Genomic DNA, 26,523 nt, shown 5'->3' with positions numbered 1-26,523 from the left:
TTTTAATCTTTCCCCAAAATGGATTTGAGTGTGGACACATATCGTTATTCCAAAGAATTTCTCCAAAAACTTTTAGCCTTCAACATTTAGGCTCAAAATTCATTTACAGTCATTGATCTAAGCTTTTATGCATGATTGGGATGCATTTCCAGACTAGGCGCATACCCTTATCATTAAGTGGACATCAACAACTCTTGTGACACCATGAGAATTAATGAATATGCATCTATTCATTGTAGATTTAACAAGCATTGTCAGATCATTCTAGGACATAACCTTCTTACTTAAGGTTCACGTAAATATAACTTTGAATCTATGTCATTGATTCATTTTGTAGGCTCACTTTGACAACTTTGACTACATTTCTTTGTCATTACTGAGTATTTCAATACATCCTCTACATTCAATTAAATTGAACTCACCTCCAATCTACTCCCATGATCTTAATCTTGTCCTTTGGCTTCGATCTTGATGCTTTTTACTGCCATTAGCTCTGAATATAAGTGTGGTATTCTTTTTGAATGCATCCTATCTTCACAATAACCACTTGATCAAAGCATTAGGGTTTTTATAACCACTTCCCTCTCAAATAATAAATACATAGACTTACCCTCCCTTTCCTAATCACCTAATATGACCAAATCCATTTGATTACTTTTGAATGCCCATGTAGGTGTACATAAAGGAATAGATGGGAGGAGAAGTTCCTTAAGGAAAATATAGATATAGACATGACATCACATTGACTCAACCCTATTCTTAGAAGTTTGAAAAATATAGGGGAACTACAATTGTGGTAACACACTCTTAATAATAGTCTTAGTTCACTAATTAAAATATCTAGAAATATCTTACTTTTTAATGAATATCCAAGAAACATACCTTCATCAATCCTTGAATCAAACTTTCCAAGATCATCATCTCTCTTAATGTAACATTTACTTCCAAATACTCTAGGATATTTCACCAAAGGGGTATGTCCAAACCAAAGTTCATAAGGTGTCTTATCGATGCCTTTTCTAATTTGTACTTTGTTCATAGTGCACACTATTTTATTCATCGCTTCTCTCCAAAATGTTTTAAATAAATTATTATCAAACATCATAGATCCTTTTGCTCCTATCACTATTTTATTTCTCTTTTTTGCTATCCCATTTTGTTTAGGTGTTTTAGGGGTTGAAAGTTGTCTCTTAATACCATTATCTTCACAAAAATTGTTAAACTCATTTGAAGTAAACTATCCACCTCTATTAGATCTCAAAAATATTATCTTCAAACTAGATTCATTTTCAACTCTACTCTTAAATATCTAGAACTTTTTTAAAAGCTTCATTTTTCTCTCTAAGAAATGCTACCCACATCATTCTAGTGAAATCATCAACAATAATCATAAAATATATTTCACCATAGAATGCTCTTATTTTTGTAGGATTACTTAGATATGTATGCACAATCTCTAACTTCATAAATATAGTAAATTTCTTTCTTAGAAATGAATTTTTTTTTTTTTTTTTTCCATTACACATTCCTTGCACATCATGTTAGCAACTTTCAATATCTTAGGTAAATCTATAACTATAATTTTAGTACTAACCATTACAATGTTATTGAATTTCATATGACAAAATCTCTTATGCCATAACCAACTATCATCCATCTTAACAATTAAACATGTCATCTTAGTAGGACTCAAGTTAAATACATTACCTCTTCTCCTTGTACCAATACCAGTCAATGAACTATCCTTATCTTTGATTATGAAAGTCTTCTCTTTAAATTGCAATTGATATCCCTTGTCCACTAGTTTTCCAACACTCAAAATATTACATTTAAAAACCATGAACAATGTAACCATCATCAGTGTTAGTCTTCACATAAAGTGCAATATATCCCTTTCATTTTATATGACAAACTGAATTATTTTCAACTCAAATAATTCCTCCATCATAGTTATTGAATTCAACATACTTATCCATATCTCTAGTCATGTGATGGGAAAAAGCACTATCAATAATCCAATCATATTTCTTCTTTTCAACTTGTGATACTAATGCATTTTCTTCTCTATTTTTTTAAAGGGATTTCTTCCTTAATGGCTACAAATCCTATCCCATCATTCTCATCATCACTTTCACTCAATAATTCTTCTAGTGAAGCATAAAATTCATCGTCATTTAAAAAAACGAAATCCATAGTTATTCTTGATTTATAGGGCTTCTTAAACTTCTTTACTCTCTTAAGAAATTTAGAAGAATAATGACCAAGTTCATTACAAGTCCAACACTTAAAGATTGTAATATCTTTAGGTTCTCTCTTCATAAGTAGGGCAAGATCTTCCTCAATCTTCTTATCTTCAACTTTTATTCAGATGCTACTAGCATAGTATCCACTTGTGCTTATATTCCTTTGCAACATAGGTTGAATATTTAATGAGCTAAAAGTAGTTTCAGCTCTACAAAATTCCCCACTTTGTCTCATCCACATCTCCATTGACTGTAGTCTTCCAAATATATTATCTCTTGCAAAATTAGTTGTTAAGGCAATAAATTGTTCAATAATTTATGATGTTTGTCTATATGAAGTGTTAAAGTATTCAGTATCTTCAATACAAATTCATCATCTAGCTTATTTCCTCCACGAATTATAATTCCTATAATAATCTCTAATATTCTACCAAAATAATTTCTCAGAGATTAATCTTCCATCATTTAAGCATCTTGAAATAAAAATCTCCAGTTCTATAGCCTAACCTAATGAGCATGATTATCTCCTTCAAATGTACATTGCAAAAATTCCAAATTTTCAAGAGAAATTCTCAAATATATTACTTGAGAAAATTTAGTTTTAGGAAGAGCTCATAATAGTACTTCTCTAGCAAGAATATTGAACATGAATATATCTTTTTGGTTTTCATTACAATCTTCAAGCTTGCTATCTTCAATTAAATCCTTTAGACTTCTAGTAATTAACTAATGACCTAGACCCATGCAAAGAAAATGTGTCTTCTATGAGGCCTCACCCCTATCCATCATAGTAGATCTGATACATTTTATTTTGACACATTATGACTCGATATGTCAAGATATTATTTGTTGGATTGGACATTATCTATATTATTTATGTTGTGTGATGGTTTTATCTAAAATTTTTAGTTATGTTATTTGATGTTTTATACGCAGGCATTCATTATGATGGTGTATTTCACTAAATGATTCATGCTTATAAATATGTCAATACCTAAATTGTGCAATTAGTGATGATTACATATGTGTGCAGAAATGAAAAAGGTTATTTAAATCAAAGTTTTAATATTTTGATCAACATGATTATGCAAATATTGTTTAAATATATGAATGTGATGTTATCAAACTATTGATATTCAAATTGAGTATGCAAGATAATTAACCATGGAATTAATTGGAGAAGAGGTAATTAACCCTATGTACAAGTTGTAGGGCTAAGGTTGAATCCAATATGTGATTTGAACCTCGCTATCAAGTGTTTAATTTGTATCCTAATCTAAATATATGTGTATCATTTTGTATCTTGTGGCATGTTGAACACTATGTAAAAGTAAATCTTATGGTGTCACTCAACACTTGTTATATCTGATATGTCAATTTAGGGTTAGCAGAGTAACCTATTAATCTAAGAATAATTAGTTAGTTACCTAAATTAGCTCCTCTTAATTGGGGTTTAGTGGAAAGGTTACATCCTTAGGGATTTTAAAGATCAAATATTTCAAGCCACTTGTATAGGTAATAAATTGATCCTAGAGGCCAAATTTAATGTATTTCAAGTGCCCAAGTGGTATGTGTATGGGTTAGGAACCTTTGCCACCCTTCTAGAACATCCTAGCAACATATATGACCCCTATAATATCCCAATTTCCCTTTGGTGCCAAAATGGATCATCTCCATTAAGTTAACCAAGGTTACACTCTTTATAAGAGGTTGCCTCTATGATAAGGGCAAGTGGGGTGACCATAGGAGGCTTAAAGTTAGGATTAAAATTATTGCTAGTTTGGGTAGATAAGCTTAGAGACTATTTAGAGTCCCCTTGAAGAGTGGAAGGTTGTTCACCCATTCTCTACATTTAGAGAAGTCAAGTTTGGAATTGAAAGGAGAGATTTTAGCTCATCTCAAAAATTCATTGCCAAAACCATTGTGTAGGTAAGCTATCCATTGCCATGGTTATGTTCTTTGTTCATTGCTTATATGTCTTAAATTCTTGCATATTGTAGTATGTGCGTGTGTTTACATCATGTGAGGGATGACTATGTGGGTTTTACTTATTTTATTTTCATATTTCTTTTCCTAGTTTTGTTAGGGAAACTGTGAATGGTGTGTTGGCATTACTCACCCTCAGATAGGGAAGAAGTGACCTTGTATAGAAGAAGGGCTTTAGTTGGAATCCATGTCAATGTAGAGTTTCTTCTCATGTTGAGAAGAGGGAGAAAGAAAGGTTTTATGGGCCCTTTCTTGTCATTTCAAAACTAATTCTTTTGGGGGGAAATAAGGAGAGAAATAAATAAATTTTTATGAGATTTGGTAGCCTTGGAAGAGGCATGTGATTTGTGTTCTTCATAGATATCTCCTACCTAGAAAAATCCATATTCTCCCTAGTCATAGGTTCATTGTAAAACCTATTGTGCATACCTTGGATGGGAACTATATGTTGAGTTTCTTCTTTGTGATTGGTTTCTGAATGTCACTCGATCAATTACTAGTTTTCTTGGCTTGGTGGGTGGATTTTCAAGGCCTAGGATGGGAGGTGAGCTCTTCATGGTTGTTATTTGTGTTTTGAAGATTGTCAGGATAGGTTCTCATGATGGAGAAACCTGGTTATCTTGACGCACTAATGGTGTTCTTGGTGTCATGTTATTGGAGATTTCTCCATTGTAATACCACATGTTGTATTGTATATTCATGTTGAAAATGAATATGAAAGTAACAGATTAAATGTTGTAACTTTAATGTTGAATATATACATTAAGTTATTATATGAAATAAGAAAGTTTTTTGATTACGTGTTATTAAATTATAAATCATATCTTACTTCCAATTAGATTTCTTTGCAAAAAGTTCAAGTTGTAAACACTCTACCTTTTTCCATGAAATCTTCATTTTAATTCAATGTATTCAAAATTTCTTATTATAGAATATGGATATATGATTTATTTAATTCATAGATGCAATAATTTATCCTTAAAATCATGTGATAAAATCAATGTTTGATTTAGATATGATCATCTTACTTGCATCTTAAAATCCTAGCTTGTATAAAGTTTAATAATTCAATGAATTTTACCTTATGTTATATTGTATGTAAAACACCTAAAAGTCACTTCTAATTTGGATATAATTTTAATGTCAATATTGTCATTATAATATAATTAATGAAATTCCTAAAGTAATAAATTCCAAGGAAAGAAAAATCTTGCTAAAAGACATGGAGCAAATAAAGAAACAGATAACCCCATTTATTTGAGAGCCAAAATGCTGTTTGGGAAATGTATGGGGAGATTTTGATTCCTCATTTGGTAACATATAATATTTTATATTAGATTCCATATAAAACCACTTATAGGAAACTTTTTAATGTTAAATATATTATATAACTTTAAATAAAAAAACAAAAAAAAACTACCTTATCCTACACTTGCCATTTTCTCTCAAACACCACCTACAAACCTTTAATACATAACTTTCCCCTTCTACCATGTGTTCAAGGATGCTGATATCACCCCAACTTGACCCATCCCATCCTCTTACAAGAGAATTAAACATACATGGATTGGGGGGCTTGGGGAACACAAGTCAACATTGGCAATAAATTTTGAAGGGTTTGTTTAATATAACTTTAAAATTGCACCATTAATTTGAATGCTTCCCCTCCCCTTTTTACTTCACTTTCATCACTTGGAATCCCAACATACTTGCAAGCTGAGGTCATCCTCCACCTCACCTCTTCTCTCCCCATTTTGGACACAACTTTTGGTGAAAGATTGGCAAGGAATTTGAGATACTAATGACAAAAATATCTATGTTTCAACTTACCTTTTTTTAACCTCCCCGTAACCCCACACCCCCTTTAATGAAGAGATCCATGTGTACCTTTTGACTTAGACCTAGAGAAAAAAAAATGTAGGCCTTGGTTCAACATGCCTACACTTGGGAAATCACCCCATGACTTTGGGGAATGGGGATTGGCCAGGGGCAAGGGAGTGGGTTAGTAAAGTTAGTTAGGATAAAGATAGTTAATATTTTTATAGATTAGTAGTTAAGTAAGGTTAGTTAGTATTAATAAAGTTAGGATTTTATGTGATTTTTAGGATTTAATTAATATGTTTAGTGTTAAATTAGTAGGCTAGTAAAAAGGTTATTAAAGGTAAGGTTATAAAGGGGTATTTTTAGGTGCTAGATTTATTATTTTTCTTATGATTAACTATTAGGTAAGTAATTTTATCAAGGAAGGTATATTATGTTAATTAGGATAATAATTTTAGTACATTATTGTATTTAATATTTTATAACATTTAATTATGGGTTCTCTATCTCAAATTGCTAAGATCATACGAATCAAAAGCAAATGAAGAGGTCTTAGGTAGGTGACTTGATAGTAAAAGAGGAAGGTGTTGTAGAGATGAAATGAATGTCAAAGGTAATTAAATAATGGATAATAGTGATTTAAATAGTTAAATTAAAGAATGAATCTAAATGAGATCAAGTATTAAAGTTCTGGATAACTTTCTAAGAGGTGCAGAATTAGATCATCTAAAGAAATTGCCTGACATAACGAAATCAACATATGGAGTCATATTAGACCTAATGTGTCTTATGTAATTAGTGAAGAATATTAGTTCAACTTTAATGAACTATGAAACCCCAATGCTTTCTCGAATATGATGTTACACTTTAACTAGAGTTTTATCAAACCATATTGTGTAACCCAATTTAGTTGTACCTATAGCAAAAAAACCTAAGGTTTCATCATGGTGCAGTAGGGTTGAGATGTTTAATCTACATCATTATGAAATGAAATCAAAAATCACTTGAATCCCATTAAAATTTTTTGTAACATATTCAAATTAGTATGTGTTAAACATGGTGTTATTTAACTTTAGAAAAAATGTTCATGTCTTTTTGCCTCGACATTTTGAGCACAAAATCTTCATCTTCTCTTTCCAACTATCATTGCTAAATCCATCAAATTTCAAACTTATTTTTTGAATTGCACCATAGATCTTCTTAAGCTATTAAGATTTTCCTTCAAGGACCCGATGCTTTGATATTAATTCTTAGAAAGTAAAGTCCACCAATAACTAAGATGGGTGGGGGGGATGAATTAATTATGCAATAAAAATAGCTCTCAATATTTTTATTAATTATGAAACATGTAAAAAATATATGCAAAAATCATAGAAAGATAAGCATACACAATAATACTAGATCTGTTAACTAGGTAAACCTTGGTGGGGATAGTACCTACAAAATGATGTACTAATATAAATGTTCCTTCTAAAAGGATAGATCTTGTTAGGAGTCGATAAAATATATTCAATACATATAAGTCCCTCTTAGGAGACTTTGAATCCATGTTAGGAGATTCCAACCTTATTAGGAGTTGTGCCAACCCTATTAGGAGTTGAAGAAAGATAGAATAACCCATTGTCATAATGGCTTTAGTATTATCCTCATTGAATAATAAAAATGTATAATAAACACTTTACAAAAAAAACTATTTTTCTCTTATCCAATCACTTATCTTATCGAAAAGATGTTTGCATGTAAGTTTGCACAATATAATATTTTTGCAAATCACAAAATGATCTGTGCTAATAATTACAACCAAGGAAAACATATTTCCTTTATATCAATTCCAAAAAAAAATGATTAAGTTTGCCTTTAGAATTTCCTAATTCACAATAATAATATAGGACCAACTTAAGATATTACAATTATGTGTTACATTACAACATTACATCTTTTCACAAATACAAGTAATCTTTCAGCTCATAGTATTCATAACACTTTACTTGCTTATCATTTGGATGTGCATGATTAATTACATGTGTAAAAAAATATTTAGAATTGGAGATAGCAATATTGCATAGGAATCATCATATAAAAATAATGCAAGAAACCAAAAAATGCATATTGTAGGTACAATTTCCCATTTCCACCAATTAGGAATACTATAATATTTGAACCATTACAAGATACAAATGAAACAATGTGTTCAAATGCAATGCTACCAAAATCCTCACCAAAATTCAATAAACATGCTACAACAACACATTCACATTCAAAAATTTCTTGGATGAAATATGACTAAATGAGCATGATTACATAATGGGCTTAAGATCCAAAATCAACTGATCAACACTTTATTTCCAAAGGAAGCCTTCATGAATATGGAACAATAGCTTCTCCAAAAAAATACCACAACTCTAGGAAGTAAATACAGATGTTCAATATGTCCTTAATGCATATGCTATGAAAATGGATTGCAACTCATATATTGTAAAAGTGCATAAACCAATGACAAATGCATTCAAAAGAATTTGTAAAGACCACCAACAAGAAAATATAGATTCCATTAAAATGATATCAAAACTAGGAAATACTTTACTAAATTTGAAACAAATGTCATCTCAACATGTAAAGCCCCACTAGGAAACCCAAAATAAATTAACCTAAAGTTTCACTAAGTTTGTCAAACTTTTTTTTTTTTTTGAAAAGACTAAACAAAAAGAGATAACATAATAGAAGAAATAATTTACATACTTACAACTATCCATAAATAGATTGTATCTCTTAAGGGTTCCATGACATTGAATCACATGTATAAGTTTTACTAATATTAAATCTAAGACACAACAAAACCACATCATAGAATAATCACAAGTATGAATAAAATGAAATCATATATCTAATTACATAAAATACCACTTTGCATAACCAAAATGCATAATCATTTGATGTAAAAGTCATAGGGTATGAAAAGATCAAAGAATATAAATCATGAATAAATACAATCATGTCATAAGATCTCTAGATAATCAAGTACAGTAAAAAATTTTTTATCATCCATCAAAAACTCAAGATTAAAATGAAAGTAACAACTGCAAAAGTACACATAGTAATGACATCTAGCTGTCAGATCTCAATAGTATAAGAAACACTACCACTCGACCTTGTGGAACCTAAATGGCCGACTCCCACTATGGTAAGGAGATAATCTCAACTCCCAAATATACATTAATCCACAAGTCATTACCAACATCTAGGTTAAGGAAATATTGATAAAAATCTATCTCAAAGGTACAAGGACACAAGTAACATCTAATCCTAGAGGCAACAAAGACACATAGGAAATCTACTATGCAAGTGGACAAGTGTCATCACATGGGCCAGCTCTAAGTTTACCATGGAAACCTCTCTAGACTCTACCCCCCTTTTGTCTCTATGTGACATCAGTATCCTTTCATATAGATAAGGTATACTAATGAAGAAAGGCCGTAAGAAAGCATCCTCTCTACTCCCATCCTAACCTGTACTAGCACTCAAGGCATGGGCAAGGAAAAATAGTGACTAGATTATTAATTCATTTAAAACCCATTTAATGAAATGTTATCACTTATTAAAATAACTTACAATGGGTTACCCAAACATCCTCTTTAGGGCTCCAACCTCCATTGCAAGCCACTTCTCAATGTACACATAGATTACCTACCCTAAGCTCATGAAAAGTACAACTCATAGAATCTTAGTTTTCACTGAGTCCTTTACAAGCAACTAGAAAGAACCTATAGATAAAACAAAATATTCACCTTAGTCCTTTACAAACAACTAGAAAGCACCTAAATATAAATCACAGTATTCACCTCAATCCTATGCAAGCAACTAGAAAGCACCAAAAGATAACTAATTGAAAACTCATAGGTTACACTAGGAAATCACACCATTCACCTCAGTCCTAAACAAGTAATTGGAAAGCACTAACAAGAAATTGATCAAAACTCATCATAGAAATACATGATACATCACCATGGTTGGGTATAAAAGACTATGACCAAATAATAACCATAACACCATATAAATATTGATCCATAACTCAAAGATCACATCACAAAACCATAACATCACATGACATCATAAAGCAATAACTCTTAGGCCTCTGGTATACATCTTGACTGGTCAACATACTAAGTCAAACTTGAACCCCAACCCAATAAACCATACATCACAATCAAATATATAACAAATGTAGTTTCCTAGTTCATCCAGTTTTATAATTACAAAGATTCAATTTTTACAATTAGTTTTCAAGTTTTCATTCTTCATTTAGAAATATACCCTTAAAAGACCTTTACTAATCATTTACAATTTCCCGCTCTATAGATAAATTATCATTTAATTAAATCAATATTAGATTTAAAATAAATAACTCAATTATACCTTGTTGATTTAAAACAAAAATCAATTTCCAAATCTTGTAATTAATTAAACTAATTTTTTTAAAATAAATATTATTAAAATTAAATAACCATTATTTATTATTAAAATATTAACTATTAATTATTAATAAAATAATAATAAATACTATTTAATAATATAATAATTATTATTTAATAATTATTAATATCATTTAATATTAATAAATATAATTAATAATAAAAACTATATAAAAAATATTAATTAATTATTAAAAAGGTTAAAAGCTAGCTTCAAATGTGTAAGGCTTGTCGGCCATCATTACAGCAACAACTTCAACTTCTTATGCAACCTTGGTTGTTGTTAGTAGCCTTGGATGCCTTCGTAGCTGACTGCGGATGTAGTATGAGAGGGGAATGGGGGAGGTCATAACCCTTGATTCCCTTTTTGATTTTTTTTGTGATTAAAAAAAAATATAAATTCCAACCCTCTTGTTAAAAAATGATAATGTTTATTTATTGATTTTTAATATATGATAAAAATGATCATAGTAATTATTTACCGTGGTAATTTTTATTAATATATTTATTATTATTTTACAACTTTTTTAGCATAGATCTAATTGGAAAATGAATACAAAACTTTGAAATTTTTAAATCTAGTTTCTTATACTCTTTTCTTTTCAAAATCGTCTTGAATCCAAACAATCCCATTACGAATCTCCAAAAACTATCAAACAAGGGTTTCCAATATATAAATTATTCACAGATGTTTTCAAGAATGATAAATTTCATCACAAGGGTTTCAACCCAAATTAAGTTATGAATGTAGATCCATTCATACATGAAGAAGACAGAGAGATTTCAAAGAGGAAATTAATATGCAAAACTCACAAGCTCCTACCTTGATTTGATGCTGACCAATCAGATGCTCAAAGCTCGCAAGAAAATTCCCTTCCTTTCAAAAACCCTCTTTCTTGGAAATTGTGTAGTGCCTACACTCATTCACATCTTTTCTAGACTTATTGTTGTTATTATTATCAGACTATGATCGACTAGTTTTATGTTGATGGATTAGTGGTATTGTTTTGACACTATCAGACATTATGTTATGGATTCAGTGGTTATTTGATGAGATCATTTAGACTTTACATTTCATGTATGTATGATGATCATTATATTGTTTTCAGTTATTATTGATGATTGGATGGATGGTTTATTATCTTATGTTTTTTATTATGGATACTTACCCCATACTTGCATGTGTATGGTGTGCGTGTTTTCATATTGTATGGCATTTTTGATGTGGTTAAGGAAGGGAGTCGTAGTCACCTGCTTAGTCAGGATCTACACGATGCACCACTTCTTGCCATTGTCTGTTTAGCTTAGCATTATATATATTGTATGTACATGCATGTTTTTTTTGTAGGTTACAGGTACCGGGTATCGACTTCCCTGAATTGCCAGGATGAGCATACCCTATTATACTATCTCAATGATAAGAGAAGGGAGATAAATTCTCAAGTCCAAATCCCAAACCCTTAAACCAATTGTCCTAGTGAGTTAGGACAAGTATCTAGATATTTTACCCACCGAATATGTCGAATGACATATTTCATGATTTTAAACCCTTTAGACTGATTTTGTATGATTTGTTCTATGATGGGTTTTCATATTTTATCTTGGAGGTCTATGGTGAATTTTCTATTAATTAAGTCTTAATAAATAGATTTAATTAATATATTAATTATTTTGGAGAAAATTAATAAAATATCATGATCTTTGATATTTTGAGTATAATTAATTAAATGTGAATTATTGAGGAAAATGAATTAAATAAAAGAAAATTAGAAAATTAAAATTAATAATAATAATAAAATAATAATAGAGTAATAAATAAATAATAATAATAAAAGTTATAAAAATCAAAATGATAGTTATAAATATTTAAATAGAAATTATATAAAAAGTAAATTGGAGTTATAAGCTTGCATGGGAATTAACGCACTTCTTTATTTCTCATGTGTCAACAACATAGGAGTTAGTGCATCAATTAAGCACATGGTGTCTACAACCCTATGGCTCATCTTGAAGGTTGGGAAAGACCCATTCTTAGTTGGTGACACCTTCTAGCTATTTCTAAAAGTATTCTAGAGGTTTCTTGAGAGCTCTTTATATTGAAGCATTCTTAGAAGCTTAGACACAATGTTTGGAGTACAATTGGAGCATTGGAGGATTCGAGAATTCTGAAGAAGGGAGCTTGCTCTACGGGTTTTATGAGGAAGAGTGGATTAGCATCAGAATCTGGGTAGATTCTTGTGATTTTACTTATGCTATTTTCGCATCTTGTATTCCCTGTCTTCTTCGTGTCTTCCATATGTCTTCTGAGGATTTTTCCTATTTTGATTGTATGCATTCTCAATGTGGATAGTTAAAAAAAAAAAATTATTTAAGAATTTTATATGCATAGATCTGAAAGGAAAACGGGGCTAAGGTTTAAATTGTGGCCAAATCCATTAGATTAATATTTGGTTAAATCTGTGTTTTAAAAGCTTATAGGAAAATTTTGAGAACTGGAATTTATATATATTTATATTCCAATCTGAAAACATCTATATATATATATAAATACAATTATATATATATATTTATATGTCTATATGCTGTGATAATTGATTTAACTCTATGTATACATATATATATATACACACACATATATATACATATATAATTATATATATATATATATACATATGCATATATACATATACATATTTCATTAAAAATTCGAATGTCACATAATTCACATTGAGAAAATGACGAGTCGCGATTGAGGAATGTGTTTTAATAAAATGCAATTATAATAATAAATTTTGCAAGGGCGGGTTCTTAATTCCCTACCCTCGCACGATTTATAATCAATGACGCCCTGTCTGCAGTCGCAGGTACTGCGACTGTTGTCGTAGGCCTACGACGTCAGACAAGGATCGCTCGGCCATGTATTATGGCTACCATGGTACGGTAAAAAACAAGTGTTGAAAAAAAAGTCCATTATTAACGCGTAGGTACGGTCTGTGAACCGCAGATGGCGGTGCTGTTTAATATCATTTTGAACAAAACTATGATGTGATTCGATTCATAAATAAAATTCAATTTTATATTTTGATATTATTATAATTATATATATATGTATTTATGTATATATATATATATGTATATATAAATATAAATATATATATATATATATATATATATATATAAGTATATATGTATATATTATTAATAATAAATATTACAATAATAATAATAAATGATTTTAAAAAAAAGAGATTAATAATAGTTGGTTAATTATTAATAGATATTAGTAATTAACTTAATTGAAAATTGGTTCAATTAAGGATAGTCATTAGAAAATATTAAAATCGAAGTTTTGATTCATTGAGAGTGTCAATTTTCAAACAATGTTATATAAATAAATTATTATTAGATCAATTAGAAAATTGAATCTAATGGTTTTGGGGAGAAACTTTCATCTATCAAACAATACATGTGTTAGGAAAACTGTACAAAATGTTTCTCCATTTATTCTCTTAACTTGGAAATGTAAACTGAGACTTTTGCACTTGAATTCAATTTGAAAATTTAGAAAAACCAAAACATGTGTTTACATTGTGTATTCTTTATGCTATTTTTTTTGGGTTTTGGGTTGACTAGTGTTGACCAGTATAGGACGTCTACTAGAGGCTTGGGAGTTATGTGATTGTGATGTCATGATGATGTTTTAATATTGATCTTTATAAACCCAACCATAGTTATGCGATGGAATTCTCTATGTATTGGATGTGATTACTGATTGTTATAGTTGAGATTCTTGTGTATGAGACACTTGACTTAACCATTATTTTTGGTCATCGATCAGTTATCCTTGATTATTTTCTAGTCACCATGATGGGACTGAGATGTGGATTTATTCTTGATGATGTCATGTTGTGACATGTTTGACTCAACCATTTTTGGTGTCTTCGATCAGTATGATTGAGATATATATTTTTGGTTATTGAGAACCAATGAGTACTTTTGATTATTAGTGATACTTCAGTTGCCAATAGAGAGTTGTTGTGTTCATGATTTTCTATGGATGTTTGCTCATGGAGATTTGATGCTTTTATGCATATTTGATAATTTTATTATGGATTATCTTTTGTAATTTTGAGATTTATGAGTCCATGAGCATTAGGGTAGGATATTTGCATGTAGTGATGGGAAGTGGCTTGCAATGGGGGCCGGGGCCCTAAGAGGCTGCCAAGGTAACTCATTGTAAGTTGGATTAATAAGTGATAATATTCACACCTAATACTAACTGAATGAACCTAAAAAGATAAGTGTTTTTTTCTCGCCCATGCCTTGAGCGCTTGTACAGGCTAGGATGGGAGTAGTGAGACGCATGGTTGCGACCTTGCATTCCGTAGTATGCCTCATCTGTATGAGAGGATACTAGTGGTCGCATGAAATCAGTATGGACCCGTGGAGTTTAGCTAACTGCCAGGGTAACTTGTACGTGATAATTGTGATGATACTTTCCCACTTGCATAGTAGGTTCCTACATGTCATTGTGTGCCTCTGGGATTAGATGTAAGATTTTGTGTTTGGAACCTTTGAGTTAGTATACTTTTAGGATTCTTGGACTTATGGAGGTTTGTGCTATGTGATTTTGATAGCCTGTTTGGGACTTGAGATTATCTCCTTAGCACGGTGGGAGTGGACCACTTAGGTACCACACGGTCGGGTGGTAGTGTATTTTTCACTCTTATCATTTTCAGATTCATTGAGACATTGTGGCTGATGTGTCCTTCATGTTGGTGGATATGTATCCTTTTTCATTGATGATTAGCATATGTTAGATGATGTTATCTTATGCTTTTATTTGCATATTAGATTATTTTCTACATATGATGTTATATTATTAGGAGTGACATTCCTACGATGTATACCGATGATCTCTTCGGTGATTTGGAATGTTACGCACGGAGGGATGGCTAGGATCCACGATGGTCTAATGATGCTATTGACAGTTGGGAGGAACCATGCACTTAGTTTATTATGTTTGATCTTTATGATGGATGAATATGTTCTCTATGATGTATCATGTGATTATCTCTACTTTGATGTATCATGGATTAGAACAAGATGATGTACCTTATTCTACATATGTATATTCTTTGAGCTTGTCATACCCTATGACATGTACAATGGATGAATGAGCATTTGAAATGTAATGTATAAACATTGAACTTATCATTTCATGAGGATGTTGTACTAGATGGATTCATGTATGTAATTCAATGTTAAGGGATCTTAAAGAATGTAATCTGTTATTTATGTTATGTTTATTTTCAGATGGACAATGCTATTGCTTCCATTATTGTGCATAAGTTTTATGTGATATTTACTTTCATGAAAAAAAATGCTACTAAACTTAGTGAAATTCTAGGTTAATTCTTTGGATCCCTTGGCGAGGGCATTACATTTGGTATCAGAGCCCGAGTTTCTACATTGGGAGCTCTGGGTATTTTGGAACAACTAGAACTTTGAACTATGAAGTGTATCTGTTCAATTTGAAACTAGGTGAACTGAAATAGAACCTGAACTGTTACTTGTATATTTTTCATACTTCAACACTTATTTTTCAAAACTGGAAATTTTACTTAAACCTAAACATAGAACTGAACATAGTCTATGGCAACATGTGATTTTAATAGTACTTTGTACTGTTGTAGGATGGTATCTGGGACTGATCTTTTGTTAGAGGCCATGGTAGAGGCTATGGAAGAGGCCGTGGTCATGGCAGAGCTGTCAGTGCCCATGAGTCTACCCATGAGGGATCGGCTCATGTAGAGAACAGGGAAGAGCACTCTAGTAGGTAGCAGGAAGAGAGCCATAAAGAGGACCAAGCTAAGTTTGAAGAGGTTGGTTTGAGACAGATGATGCAGACTATTCTAGAATGTCTACCTCCTGTTCAAGAATAGCCTAAAGTGCATCAGACAGAACAAGAGCATAGACCCAGGTCTAGGAGTCCTCGGAAGGATCGTCAGAGGTCCATTGTGTCCACTTAGATGAAGGATCTTTCAAGATCCAAGGTTAAGCCTTTTAATGGGCAAGGTTCTGGCTATGTGACCGAGCAGTGGCTTATTTCTCTCGATAGGATTTTTTCCATGCAGGAGTTTTATAGCAATGTTAAGGCAAGGTTTGCGATCACTAATTTAGAGAATTTTGGGGCCACTTGGTGGACGATTGAGGAGAAGAAGTTGGGAATTGACATGAGCAGTGTTACATGGGAGTTATTCCTAGAGAGTTTCCGTGAACGATTCCTACCAGAGGAATGGAAATAGCAAAGGGCTAATGAATTTCATAATCTCAGATAGTACACCTTGTCAGTGACCAAGTATGAGTGTAAGTTTTATGAGCTCATGTCTTTTTTAGGGTTTAGTGAAAATTTGACTCAATTGACAATACATTTTATTAGGGGTTTGAATAATTGTATTATTGGGGGAGTTAAGGTATTTGAGCCAAAAACCCTCAAGGATGCGGTGCAATGAGCTATCCTTGTTGTGAAAAGTGTCAACCTTGGTCAAGGTGGTTTTGTAGGAGCGCCAGCAGCATCAGGATCTAAAAGCAACTACAATTCAGGTGGTAACAAGAAGTTTTCTTTCTCTAAGGGGAAATAGTATCAGCAATAGTCTCAACAGACATAGAAACAAAAGGGCTCAAATTCTCAGGCTCAAGGTGGTGGCAAAGGTTCGAAGAACAACCACAATGCTCAACATAATAGATAGAATCAGTACAATCAGCCAGCTCAGAGTAGCCAGTCTTTTGTTAGTAAGAATAGTTGCCAGCAATCTAATGTACCACCTATGGGAAGAGGTTCTGGCAAAAATATGGAATGCTTTTCATGTGGTCAAATTGGACATTATGCAGCTCAGTGTCTATAGCGAGCACCTTATTTTTCAGAACCTAGACCTATAGCTTCAGAGCCTACAGTTGGTGATGCAGGTAGAGCTCATAGATTTTTTGCAGCAGTTGATCAGCGTCAGGCAGATCATCAAGGAATAGTGGTTGAGACCACAGGTGCTATTAGAGGTATATCTCTTTCAGTATTATTTGATTCAAGAGCTACAAATTCATTTATTTCACCATCTATAGTTTCTAAGTGTAAGCTGGATGCGGTGAAGCAAGATCGTGGTTGGTAAGTGGAACTAGCCTCAGGGACCAAGGTCTCCACAGATTTTGTAGTTCATAAGTGTGGGCTTAGTTTAGGAAGCTTTGATACGGCAGTGGATCTTCGAGTCATACCCCTTGGTTCCTATGATGTGGTTTTAGGCATGGACTTGCTTGGATCTCATAAAGCCAGTATATATTGTAGGAAGAAGATCATTTTGTGCCAAGATGACCTAGGGAATGATGTGAAGATAGTTGGTATACCAAGGCCTATATCTTTGCGGATTATTTCTGCTATGTAAATGAAGTGAAGTTTCTGTAAGGGATGTTAGATATTTTCTGTTATGGTAAATGATATTGATGAGGGAGATCCCATGAGGGAGACTTTAGATCACCCAATTTTGCAGGAGTACCTAGATGTTTTTTCAAGTGAGATTCCAAGCATGCCTCTGAAGAGGGACATTGACTTTAATATTGATCTGATTCCTGGAGCGCAGCCTATCTCTAAAGCTCCTTATCGCATGACTACTTAGGAATTGGGTGAGCTAGATCTTCAGCTAGAAGAACTTCTGGCCAAAGGGAGCATTCGACCTAGTGTATCACCATGGGGAGCTCCAGTGCTCTTTGTGAAAAAGAAAGACGGTTCTTTGTGCCTTTGCGTTGACTACAGACAGTTGAATAAGGTGACTATTAAGAATATTTATCCTCTGCCTAGGATTGATGACTTATTGGATCAGATCAAGGGAGCTACAGTATTCTCCAAGATTGATCTTAAGTCAGGATACCACCAGCTTCACATTAAGGAAGCAGATATTCACAAGACCGCTTTTCAAACACGCTATGGGCATTATGAGTTCACAGTTGTAACTTTTGGGTTGACTAATGCTCCATCAATTTTCATGAGTTTGATGAATGGTGTTTTTCGATCATATCTTGATAGGTTTGTACGTGTGTTTCTTGATGACATATTGATGTATTCTAAGACTCAGAAGGAGCATGAGGAACACCTGTGGTTGGTATTGTAGTGTTTGAGAGACAATCAGCTTTATGCTAATGCAACTAAGTGTGAATTCTTCAAATTGGAGATTCAATATTTAGGGCATGTTATTTTAGGTGATGGTATTTCAGTGGATCCTGCAAAGATTCAAGCAATAATAGAATGGCCTACACCGACTAATGTATCAGAAATTTGTAGTTTCATGGGTTTAGCCGATTATTAAAGGCAGATTTGTCCAGAACTTCTCTAGGATAACACATCCTATCACTTCTCTTCAAAGGAAAGGAAAGAAGTTTGTATGGACAGAGAAATGTGAGGAAGCTTTTCAGAAGCTCAAGGGACTTTTGACCAGTGCACTGATTCTAGCTGTACCTAATCTAGAAGGTGATTTCATGGTATGTACAGATGCTTCTTTTGAAGGAATTGGGGCAGTGTTGATGCAGAATGGACAGGTGATTGCGTATGAATCATGCAAGCTCAAGGATCATGAGTTAAATTATCCTACACATGACCTTGAGTTAGCAGCAGTAGTTCATGCTTTGACAAGATGGAGACATTTCTTGTTGGGGCACAGATTTGAGCTACACAGCGATCATCGTAGTCTTCAGTACATTTTTACTTAGCCTAATTTGAATGATCACTAGAGGCAATGGATGGAGTTTCTATGCGAGTTTGATTTTGAGGTTAAGTACATTCAGGGTAAGGAGAATGTGGTGGTAGATGCTTTGAGTTGTAGGAGACATGTGATAACATCAATGACTCTTAGTGTGGATTTGAGGAGTCATATTCTTCAGGCACTTCCTGTGGATTCTTGGTATCAGGAAGTGTGCAGAGAGATTGATTCAGGAAGGCCTTTGGAAGTTAAGTTTGCAGGTTTTGTTTGAGAGTTAGATGGTCTTTTGAGACATTTGGGGAGGATTTATGTGCCATTTTCAGATGAGCTTCGCACCTTGATACTAGCAGAAGCCCATCATACACCTTACTTAGCACATCCAGGTGTCAAGAAGATGAATGCTGATTTGAGACGTTTGTTCTTTTGGTCTGGGATGAAGCGAGATATTGCTGATTTTGTGGCTAGGTGTCTTGAGTGTTAGAGAGTCAAGGTAGAACACCAGCACCCAATTGGACTTTTGTAGCCTAATCTCATTCCTTTTTGGAAGTGAGATATCATCTCCATGGATTTTATAGTAGGATTACCTATGAAAGTTTGGTGTCATGATACTATCATGGTTACCATTGATTGGTTGACTAAGGTGGCACATTTCTCACCGATTAGGTCTTCCTACACAGCAGCTTCTGTAGCTAATGTTTTCATGCGTGACATTGTGAGACTACATGGTATTCCTAAAAAGATTATTTCTGATAGGGATCCTGTATTCACATCTACATTCTGGACATCGTTGTAGCATGAGCTTGGAGTGTAGATAAACTTCAGTTTGGCATATCCTCCAGAGACTGATGGTCAGACAGAGAGGGTGAATCAGGTTTTGGAGGATATGTTATGGATGTATGTGATGGATAGGCAGACACATTGGGAGGACTATCTCTACCTAGTGAAGTTTTCTTACAATAATGGGTATCATAGTTCTATTGGCATGGCACTTTTTCAGGCATTATATGGTCATCCTTGTCATACACCATTGAGTTGGGACAATCTTGAGGATCACATCATATTGGGTCTTGAGATGCTTCGTGATATGGAGCAACAAGTAGTGCGTATCCGTGAGCACTTGACTATAGCATAGGATAGGTAGAAGAAGTATGTTGATGCTCATAGGACTGATAAGAAATTTTTTGTGGGAGATAAGGTTTTCCTGAGAGTGTGACCGTGAAAGATTCCAATCTGGTATGGAAAGGGTTCTAAGCTAGCACCTCGCTTTGTGGGACCATTTGAGATTCTAGAGAGGATTGGCCTGGTAGCTTACCGCCTTGCTCTACCGCCCAGCCTAGCTCACATTCATGATGTTTTCCATGTTTCAGTGCTTAGGCAGTATATTCCTGATATTGTGCATGTTCTTGATTGGAATGCATTGCAAGTAGAGGACGGGCAGCTGGCTTTGGAGCTGGTTCATATTTTGGAGTAGTGGGGGTTGACCCTTAGGGTTCAAACCATTGAGCAGGTAAGGGTCCAATGGGACCCTACTAATGATTCTTCAGCTACTTGGGAGGATTCCACTAGATTGAGGGAGTTATATCCCTATTTGTTTGTAGGCTTCTAGGAGTAAGCCTAATCCAAGGGGGGGTGGATGTAGTGCCTACCCTCGTTAACATCTTTTCTAGACATATTGTTGTTATTATTATCAGACTATGATCGACTAGTTTTATGTTGATGGATTAGTGGTATTGTTTTGACACTATCAGACATTATGTTATGGATTCAGTGGTTATATGATGAGATCATTTAGACTTTACATTTCATGTATGTATGATGATCATTATACTGTTTTCAGTTATTATTGATGATTGGATGGATGGTTTATTATCTTATGTTTTTTATTATGGATACTTACCCCATACTTGCATGTGTATGGTGTGCATGTTTTCATATTGTATGACATTTCTAATGTGGTTAAGGAAGGGAGTCGTAGTCACCTGCTTAGTTGGGATCTACACGATGCACCACTTCCTGCCATTGTCTGTTTAGCTTAGCATTATATATATTGTATGTACATGCATCTGTAGGTTGCAGGTACCGAGTATCGACTTCTTTGAATTGCCAAGATGAGTGTACCCTATTATACTATCTCAATGATAAGAGAAGGGAGATAAATTCTCAAGTCCAAATCCCAAACCCTTAAACCAATTGTCCTAGTAAGTTAGGAAAAGTATCTAGATATTTTACCCACCGAATATGTCGGATGACATATTTCATGATTTTAAACCCTTTAGACTAATTTTGTATGATTTGTTCTATGATGGGTTTTCATACTTTATCTTGGAGGTCTATGGTGAATTTTCTATTAATTAAGTCTTAATAAATAGATTTAATTAATAAATTAATTATTTTGAAGAAAATTAATAAAATATCATGATCTTTGATATTTTGAGTATAATTAATTAAATGTGAATTATTGAGGAAAATGAATTAAATAAAAGAAATTTAGAAAATTAAAATTAATAAAAAAAAAATAATAAAGTAATAAATAAATAATAATAATAAAAGTTATAAAAATTAAAATGAAAGTTATAAATATTTAAATAGAAATTATATAAAAAGTAAATTGGAGTTATAAGCTTGCATGGGAATTAACACACTTCTCTATTTCTCATGTGTCAACAACATGGGGGTTAGTGCATCAATTAAGCACATGGTGTCTACAACCCTATGGCTCATCTTGAAGGTTGGGAAAGACCCATGCTTAGTTGGTGACACCTTCTAACTATTTCTAGAAGCATTCTAGAGGTTTCCTGAGAGCTCTTTATATTGAAGCATTCTTAGAAGCTTAGACACATCGTTTGGAGTGCAATTGGAGCATTGGAGGATTCGAGAATTCTGAAGAAGTGAGCTTTCTCTACGGGCTTTTCGAGGAAGAGTGGATTAGCATCAAAATCCAGGTAGATTCTTGTGATTTTACTTATGTTATTTCTGCATCTTGCATTCCCTATCTTCTTCGTGTCTTCCATATCTCTTTTGAGGATTTTTCCTATTTTGATTGTTTGCATTCTCAATGTGGATAGTTAAAAAAAAATAAAAATTATTTAAGAATTTTATATGCATAGATCTGAAAGGAAAACGGGGCTAAGGTTTAAATTGTGGCCAAATCCATTAGATTAATATTTGGTTAAATCTGTGATTTAAAAGCTTATAGGAAAATTCTGAGAACTGGAATTTATATATATTTATATTCCAATCTGAAAACATATATGCATATATATATATATATATATATATATATATAAATACAATAATATATATATATATATATGTCTATATGCTGTGATAATTGATTTAACTCTGTGTATACATATATATATATACACACACATATATATATATATACATATGCATATATACATATACATATTTCATTAAAAATTTGAATGTCACATAATTCACAGCGAGCGAATGACGCATTGCGATTGATGAATACATTTTAATAAAATGCAATTATAATAATAAATTTTGCAAGGGCGAGTTCTTAATTCCCTACCCTCACACGATTTATAATCAACGCGCCTTGTCTGCAGTCACAGGTACTGCGACTGACATCATAGGCTTGCGACGTCAGACAAGGATCACCCAGCCATGTATTATGGCTACCATGGTAGTGTAAAAAAACAAGTGCTGAAAAAAATGTCCATTATTAACGCGCAGGTACGGTCTACGAATCGCAGACAGCGGTACTGTTTAATATCATTTTGAACAAAACTATGATGTGATTCGATTCATAAATAAAATTCGATTTTATATTTTGATATTATTATAATTATATATATATATATATATATATATATATATATATATATATATATATATATATATATATATGTATTTATGTATATATATATGTATATATATATATATATATATGTATTTATGTATATATATATGTATATATATATATATATATATATATATATATATATATATATATATATATAAGTATATATGTATATATTATTAATAATAAATATAATAATAATAATAATAAATGATTTTAAAAAAAGAGATTAATAATAGTTGGTTAATTATTAATAGATATCAATAATTAACTTAATTGAAAATTGGTTCAATTAATTATAGTCATTAGAAAATATTAAAATCGAAGTTTTGATTCATTGAGAGTGTCAATTTTCAAACAATGTTATATAAATAAATTATTATTAGATCAATTAGAAAATTGAATCTAATGGTTTTGGGGAGAAACTTTCATCTATCAAACAATACATGTGTTAGGAAAAACTGTACAAAATGTTTCTCCATTTATTCTCTTAACTTGGAAATGTAAACTGAGGCTTTTGCACATGAATTCAATTTAAAAATTTAGAAAAACCAAAACATGTGTTTACATTGTGCATTCTTTATGCTATTTTTTTTTGGGTTTTGGGTATATTAGTGTTGACCAGTATAGGACGTCTACTAGAGGCTTGGGAGTTATGTGATTGTGATGTCATGATGATGTTTTAATCTCGATCTTTATAAACCCAACCATGGTTATGCGATGGAATGCTCTATGTATTGGATGTGATTACTGATTGTTATAGTTGAGATTCTTGTGTATGAGACACCTGACTTAACCATTATTTTTGGTCATCGATCAGTTATCCTTGATTATTTTCTAGTCGCCATGATGGGACTGAGATGTGGATTTATTCTTGATGATGTCATGTTTTGACATGTTTGACTCAACCATTTTTGGAGTCTTCGATTAGTATGATTGAGATATATATTTTTGGTTATTGAGAACCAATGAGTACTTTTGATTATTAGTGATACTTCAGTTGCCAATAGAGAGTTGTTGTGTTCATGATTTTCTATGGATGTTTGCTCATGGAGATTTGATGCTTTTATGCATATTTGATGATTTTATTATGGATTATCTTTTGTAATTTTGAGATTTATGAGTCCATGAGCATTAGGGTAGGATATTTGCATGTAGTGACAGGAAGTGGCTTACAATGGGGGCCGGGGCCCTAAGAAGCTGCCAGGGTAACTCATTGTAAGTTGGATTAATAAGTGATAACATTCACACCTAATACTAACTGAATGAACCTAAAAAGATAAGTGTTTTGTTCTCGCCCATGCCTTGAGTGCTTGTACAGGCTAGGATGGGAGTAGTGAGATGCATGGTTGCGACCTTGTATTCCGTAGTATGCCTCGTCTGTATGAGAGGATACTAGTGGGCATGAAATTAGTATGGACCCGTGGAGTTTAGCTAACTACCAAGGTAACTTGTACATGATAATTGTGATGACACTTTCCTGCTTGCATAGTAGGTTCCTACATGTCATTGTGTGCCTCTAGGATTAGATGTAAGATTTTGTGTTTGGAACCTTTGAGTTAGTATACTTTTAGGATTCTTGGACTTATGGAGATTTGTGCTATGTGATTTTGATAGCCTGTTTGGGACTTGAGATTATCTCCTTAGCACGGTGGGAGTGGACCACTTAGGTACCACACGGTCGAGTGGTAGTGTGTTTTCCACTCTTATCATTTTTAGATTCATTGAGACATTGTGGTTGATGCATCCTTCATGTTGGTGGATATGTATCCTTTTTCATTGATTATTAGCATATGTTAGATGATGTTATCTTATGCTTTTATTTGCATATTAGATTACTTTCTACATATGATGTTATATTTATTAGGAGTGACATTCCTACTATGTATACCGATGATCTCTTTGGTGATTTGGAATGTTACGCATGGAGGGATGGCTAGGATCCACGATGGTCTAATGATGCTATTGACAGTTGAGAGGAATTGTGCACTTAGTTTATTATGTTTGATCTTTATGATGGATGTATATGTTCTCTATAATGTTGTATCATGTGATTATCTCTACTTTGATGTATCATGGATTAGAACAAGATGATGTACCTTATTCTACATATGTATATTCTTTGAGCTTGTCATACCCTGTGACATGTACAGTTGATGAATGAGAATTTGAAAAAAGTAATGTATAAACATTGAACTTATCATTTCATGAGGATGTTGTACTAGATGGATTCATGTATTTAATTCAACATTAAGGGATCTTAAAGAATGTAATCTGTTATTTATGTTATGTTTACTTTCAGATGGACAATGCTATTGCTTATGTTATTATGCATAAGTTTTATGTGATATTTACTTTCATGAAAAAAAAAATGCTACTAAACTTAGTGAAATTCTAGGTTAATTCTTTGGATCCCTTGGCAGGGGCATTACAAATTGGCTCCTCCAAACCTATGTGTTGATAAATGTGCTCTAATTTCTTAGTAAAAAGCCTTCTCCAATTAGGGTTTCAATTTTGTAATCATGCGAAACTTTTTTCTTTAATATTCTATTTTATTTTAATTTCAGGTGCAAACTTTTTTGCATTTAATTAAAATAATCCATATTAAATTTATTCTCTCTCTCTCTCTCTCTCTCTCTCTCACACACACACACACACACACACACACACACACACACACAAGACATCTTTAATAAAATCACAAGACATCTTTAATAAAATATTTATTAATTTAAGTAATAATAATATTTAGAGTTTATTAAAAAATGAAATTTCTAAATATATTATTATTAAATTAAATAAATATAATTACACCAAAAAATTTCTTTATAAAAATTTCATTAAATTAAATCATTTAATAATATTTTATGTGATTTAATTATAACTAAAAATCACAACAGATCCACAAGCTAAATTCAAAAACTCAAAATAAAGACAGAGTGCTAAATCAATCTCAGGGGTCAAAATCTCGAATTCATGTCACTTGACAAATTTGGAAGGGTAAATAACTCAAATACTCGTCCTACTTTCTAGGACAATTGGCTTAGGTTTAGGATTTGGACTCAAGAACTATCTTCCATCTTTTACCATTGAGATATTGCAATAGGGCATGCTTATCACGGAAATTCAGGGAAGTCAATGCTTAGTACCTACAATCTACATAAAATTTGAACATGTACATAGACATATAAATCTAAACTAAATAGGCAATGGCAAGGAATGGTACATCATGTAGATCTTGACTAGTAGGTGACTACAACTCCCTCCCTCAACCACATCAAAAACATCAAACAAAAAGTAAAATATACAAGTACACCATACACATGCATGCATGGGGTAAATAACCATAGAAACTATGTATTAATCATACATCTAACTATCATCATGAAATAACTGAATCACTATACAAACATACACATATCATCATCAAA

Source organism: Cupressus sempervirens, chromosome 9, assembly GCF_028749045.1.
Source record: "Cupressus sempervirens isolate cs-2001-9-10 chromosome 9, ASM2874904v1, whole genome shotgun sequence".
Classification (NCBI taxonomy): Eukaryota; Viridiplantae; Streptophyta; class Pinopsida; order Cupressales; family Cupressaceae; genus Cupressus; species Cupressus sempervirens.
The sequence above is the reverse complement of the archived record's forward strand: the minus strand, read 5'-3'. Positions refer to the sequence as shown.